The sequence below is a fragment of the Rana temporaria genome, chromosome 3 (assembly GCF_905171775.1).
Source record: "Rana temporaria chromosome 3, aRanTem1.1, whole genome shotgun sequence".
NCBI lineage: Eukaryota > Metazoa > Chordata > Amphibia > Anura > Ranidae > Rana > Rana temporaria.
The window spans coordinates 491,445,660-491,451,659 of record NC_053491.1 but is presented as its reverse complement, the minus strand read 5'-3'; the positions used below and the strand labels follow the sequence as shown (position 1 = coordinate 491,451,659).

At 41.2% G+C, this 6,000-nt stretch overlaps 1 protein-coding gene across 2 annotated transcripts in view; it reads left to right on the top strand.

The window, feature by feature from the left end:
• Nucleotides 1-889: 889 nt before the first annotated feature.
• The window catches only part of LOC120933787 (serum amyloid P-component-like), a 46,522-nt gene continuing 41,411 nt past the window's right edge, over nucleotides 890-6,000 (top strand). The window contains exon 1 of one of the 2 annotated variants that reach the window (XM_040347182.1): nucleotides 890-1,178. The gene's annotated coding sequence lies outside the window, so the exon portion shown is untranslated. The remainder of the gene's footprint in view (nucleotides 1,179-6,000) is intronic. The other variant, XM_040347181.1, reaches the window with a different exon arrangement.

Below are 6,000 nucleotides of genomic sequence, written 5' to 3'. Positions count from 1 at the left end.
ATATAAGAGGACCTGTCATGCTTTTTTCTATTACAAGGGATGTTTAAATTCCTTGTAATAGGAATAAAAGTGATCATTTTTTTTTTTCAGTGTAAAAAATAATAAAATAAATAAAAATAAATAAGAAAACATTTTTTTTAAGGCGCCCCGTCCCGACGAGCTCGCGCGCAGAAGCGAACGCATAGGCGAGTAGCGCCCGCATATGAAAACGGTGTTCAAACCACACAAGTGTGGTATCGCCGCGATCGTTAGAGCGAGAGCAATAATTCTAGCCCTAGACCTACTCTGCAACTCAAAAAATGCAACCTATAGAATCTTTTAAACGTCGCCTATCGAGATTTTTAAGGGTAAAAGTTTGACGCCATGCCACGAGCGGGCGCAATTTGTAAGCGTGACATGTTGGGTATCATTTTACTCGGCATAACATTAGCTTTCACAATATATAAGTATTGCAATGATCGCCATTTTATTCTCTAGGGTATTTGAAAAAAATAAATATATAATGTTTGTGGGTTTTAAGTAATTTTCTAGCAAAAAAAACAGTTTTAGTCTTGTAAACACTGAAAAACACCCAAAGTAGAGAAGTGGTTAAAAAAGTAGGTAAACAAAATAAGAGAGAAATTATTTCTGTAGTGGAGTTGGGGAGGGTTGGAGAGGAGGAAACTTCATTGAAGGGTGAAGGTCTGCTTTTAGATATTTGGAACAGTATAAGAAAATAGATGACACATTATGGAAGTCCCGTCAGTGCTGAGCTTGTGAAATATTGATCCCATGAATGGAGAACAAGGAGGATATTTGATATAGAGAAATATTTTGTTTGCTTTCTTGGGAAATTCCCCCGACTTAGTTCACTTGCAGTGTTTATCCATAGATACCTGAGCTGTGTAATCAAGGAACCGGCGAGAAGATTAGATTGTCACCGTGATACCAGTACACATTGCACAACTTCTATTTGATGTCCTTGTGATGAACAATGAGGCTCTTTTTCTGTATTTTTCCATTTTTGAGAAATAGTGATCCCGCAGATGGAGGTCGGAGGAGGAGTTATTAACAAGGACGAGACTTTATAACCCCCCTCCATCCTCTCATCTCACCATTACCAGGAGGATCTTCTGAGGGCTGAGACTGGACAAAGGGGAGAGAAGACTTCAACCAGACCAACCACACCGCAAGAGTGAGTGAGTAACTTGTATAGCGCTACAAATGCAAACTTAATCGCCTCAAGGCGATGTATCCAATGTCATTGTCCAGCCACGCTTCAGAATAGATGGGTATGAAGATGACATTATCTGAGATCCTGGAAATTCTTGATTCTGGTCAGTGACCAAAAACCCTTAAAGCCAGAAGATCAGCATGACAGCCAGGAACCCAACACCCTTAGAAGGAAGGTCACCAGTGAGCTCAGCCATTGCTGGGATTAGACATGTGCATTCGTTTTCTTCCGAATGCATTTTCTTCCGAATTTCAGGTATTTTCGTTATCGTTATAACAAACGATAACGAAAGCACAGAAAACAAAAACCGAAAGTTCCGACATAAACAAATGCTTTATTTTTGTCGTGTTCGAATGTGCCTAACCTTAACTTTATTAGTCCAATATTATTCTACATAAAGAGAAAAGATTCGACATAGAGAGAAAAGATTCGACATAGAGAGAAAAGATTCGACATTATAGAGACATGAAGAAGGGTCGACATAGAGAGGAAAGATTTGACATAGAGAGTAAAGATTTGACATAGAGAGAAAAGATTTGACATAGAGAGTAAACATTTGCCATAGAGAGAAAAGATTCGACATAGAGAGAAAAGATTCGACATAGAGAGAAAAGATTCGACATAGAGAGAAAAAATTTGACATAGAGCGGAAAGATTCGACAGAGAGAAAAGATTCGACATAGAGAGAAAAGATTTGACATAGAGAGAAAAGGTTCGACATAGAGAGGAAAGATTCGACATAGAGAGAAAAGATTCGACATAGAGAGGAAAGATTCGACATAGAGAGGAAAGGTTCGACATAGAGAGAAAAGGTTCGACATAGAGAGGAAAGATTCGACATAGAGAGGAAAGATTCGACATAGAGAGAAAAGATTCGACATAGAGAGAAAAGATTCGACATAGAGAGAAAAGATTTGACATAGAGAGAAAAGGTTCGACATAGAGAGAAAAGATTCGACATAGAGAGAAAAGATTCGACATAGAGAGACATGAAGATTCGACATAGAGAGACATGAAGATTCGACATAGAGAGAAAAGATTCGACATAGAGAGAAAAGATTTGACATAGAGAGACATGAAGATTCGACATAGAGAGGAAAGATTTGACATAGAGAGAAAAGATTCGACATAGAGAGACATGAAGATTTGACATAGAGAGACATGAAGATTCGACATAGAGAGAAAAGATTCGACATAGAGAGAAAAGATTCGACATAGAGAGAAAAGATTCGACATAGAGAGACATGAAGATTCGACATAGAGAGGAAAGATTCGACATAGAGAGGAAAGATTTGACATAGAGAGGAAAGATTTGACATAGAGAGGAAAGATTTGACATAGAGAGAAAAGATTTGACATATAGAGGAAAGATTCGACACAGAGAGAAAAGATTCGACATAGAGAGGAAAGATTCAACATAGAGAGAAAAGATTCGACATAGAGAGAAAAGATTTGATATAGAGAGAAAAGATTAAACATAGAGAGGAACGATTCGATATAGAGAGGAAAGATTCGACATAGAGAGGAAAGATTCGACATAGAAAGAAAAGATTTGACATAGAGAGAAAAGATTCGACATAGAGAGAAAAGATTCGACATAGAGAGAAAAGATTCGACATAGAGAGAAAAGATTCGACATAGAGAGACATGAAGATTCGACATAGAGAGGAAAGATTCGACATAGAGAGAAAAGATTCGACATAGAGAGACATGAAGATTTGACATAGAGAGACATGAAGATTCGACATGGAGAGAAAAGATTTGACATAGAGAGAAAAGATTTGACATAGAGAGACATGAAGATTCGACATAGAGAGGAAAGATTCGACATAGAGAGGAAAGATTCGACATAGAGAGAAAAGATTCGACATAGAGAGAAAAGATTCGACATAGAGAGACATGAAGATTCGACATAGAGAGACACGAAGAGTCAATTTTTTTTTTCTTTATATTCTGTCGAATCTTCTTTTTTTTTTCTTAGAACATTCGACAGACACCATAAGCCTTCAATGACAGAAAAACAAAATAAATAAAAACAAATTTCAGGAGTAGCTAAATAAATACATTTTTCGGATGAAAACGAAATTACGAAAGTCACACTTGCTCCTGCGATGCTATAGGACAGGGATCCTCAAACGACGGCCCTCCAGCTGTTGCGGAACTACACATCCCATGAGGCATTGTAACACTCTGACATTCACAGACATGACTAGGCATGATGGGAATTGTAGTTCCTGAACAACTGGAGGGCCGTAGTTTGAAGACCCATGCTATAGGAGGAGGGGGGGGGGGGTGGTGATGCTCAATGTCCGCTTTATCAAGGAAATAAGTCGGGACGTGGAAAGCAAATATTGGGAGTATGTCATCCATGCTTCATGTGTGAAGGAAACTATTTCCTTCCACATATTAACCACTTCAGCCCCAGGAACGATTTACCCACTTCCTGACCAGAGCACTTTTTTGCGATTCGGCACTGCGTCGCTTTAACTGACAATTGCGCGGTCGTGCGACGTGGCTCCCAAACAAAATTGGCGTCCTTTTTTTTCCCACAAATAGAGCTTTCTTTTGGTGGTATTTGATCACCTCTGCGGTTTTTATTTTTTGCGCTATAAACAAAAATAGAGCGACAATTTTGAAAAAAAAAATAATAAATATCCCCCAGAAAATATATAAAAAAAACAATTTTTTTCCTCAGTTTAGGTCGATACATAAAGATGTGTGCAGATGATCATTGGGACATGTGATTTAACTGTTACATATGTGGGAGACAGGTGTTTTTACTGTGTGGGGACATGTGTGTGGGGACATGTGTGTGGGGACTTGTGTGTTCATACTGTGTGGGGACATGTGTGTGGGGACTTGTGTGTGGGGACTTGTGTGTGGGGACTTGTGTGTTCATACTGTGTGGGGACATGTGTGTGGGGACATGTGTGTGGGGACATGTGTGTGGGGACATGTGTGTGGGGACTTGTGTGTTCATACTGTGTGGGGACACTGGGCCTGTAAAAAACAGCTCATACTCACTGATCTCCGGACGGCTGCAGAGATCTGCTCTCCTCTCCTCACTGACAACTTCCGTGTCCGGGTGACACGAGTGCATCGGGATCGCGCCACTGCACGGTCACGCGAGCGATCCCCCTCCTTCTAAGGGACATTCCTAAACGTTCCTCAGAAGGAGGAAGTGCCCACCCAGCCGAATATGTACAGTGGCCGCGGGTGGGAAGTAGTTAAACATTGTAGGAGTGATGGAGATGACCCTCAATGTTGAGATGGGGTATCAAATATGATGCGTCTTGGCGATTATCCTTTACTAGTTTCGCAGAAATTGCGGCTTCTTCAGAAGGAACCAATCACAAATCATAAACGTAATTTCATATTTAAACCCTTATTTATAATAATGGTACATATTTCAAAACAGAAAGATTGTTTTCTTTAATATCATACAAAACTGATATGCTTTCTGAGAAAAAGAGACGCGTGCATTGCTTACCTAAAACAAGCCGCGTCAGTGTGACAGCACCGACAGAGGCACCCCAAAGGTGTCCCCCCCCCCACAGCGGACACAGAAGGCACTAGGGGCCACTAGGTTCTAGATTTACAAGATTCATAGATAATATTGTATATTATCTATACATTATTTATTAGGAAGTGTGTAGGGGGGGGGGGGGTAAAAAAGAGGGGTGGAGGGGAAAAATTATGAAAAGAGGGAATGAGGGAACAAAGGGTGGATGAGAAAGAAAATAGAGGGGGGAAATTAGGGAAAAAGAGGGGGAAGGGGAATGGGAAGGAAATAAAAAAAGGTAACATAAGGGAAGAAGGATGTCCAGGTACCTTTGGCCATACAATCCCATTCTTTGTCCACTAGGAAAAAAAAGGGGGGAAAAGGGAAAGAGAGGGAGAGGGGGAGGGGAAGGAAAAAAAAAAGGTAACATAAGGGAAAAGGGAAAAGGGGGGTTTAAGAGGATCTCCGGGTACCTTTGGGCATATAGTCCCTGTAACGGTCACCACCGTTTACGATATTCCATTCCATCGCCACACGTCAGCTTATCCGACACACACGACAACCCAGCAGACACGATCCATATGGATTTCCCCAGAATAAACGAGACATACGCTCTGTTCTCTGGTTTCAAAATGTATGAATGACTTTTAATGGTATCTAAGCTTTCTTATATACAGTGCAAGCATGTTACAGTAATCAAAGGAACAAAGAAACTCTCCACCCACACATCACACAATGGGGCTTTTAAATAATGACATTCAGTTGAGTTAATTATTAGTCATTATCCAGACAGCCTGTCTCTGCATACAGCTTGACAAGTCACATTCCACATCTAATACTTTTCACACAAAACAGTGGGCCAGATTCAGGTAGCCTTGCGCTTTTTTTACGTAGGCGCAGGGCACCGTTTTTGCCCTGCGCCCCCGCAAATTTTCTGCGATTCCCGGAGCAGTAGCTCCGTAAATTGCGTGGGCGCTCCGGCAAAATGCCCGGCGTAAGCGTGCGCAATTTAAATGATCCCGTAGGGGGCGGGAATCATTTAAATTAGGCGCGTTCCCACGCCGAGCGTAGGGCGCATGCTCCGTCGGGAAACTTTCCCAACGTGCATTGCGGTAAATGACATCGCAAGGACGTCATTTGCTTCAAAGTGAACGTGAATGGCGTCCAGCGCCATTCACGATTCACTTACGCAAACAACGTAAATTTCAAATTTCGCGACGCGGGAACGACGGGTATACTTTAGCATTGGCTGCCCCTGCTATTAGAAGGGGCAGCCTTACGCAAA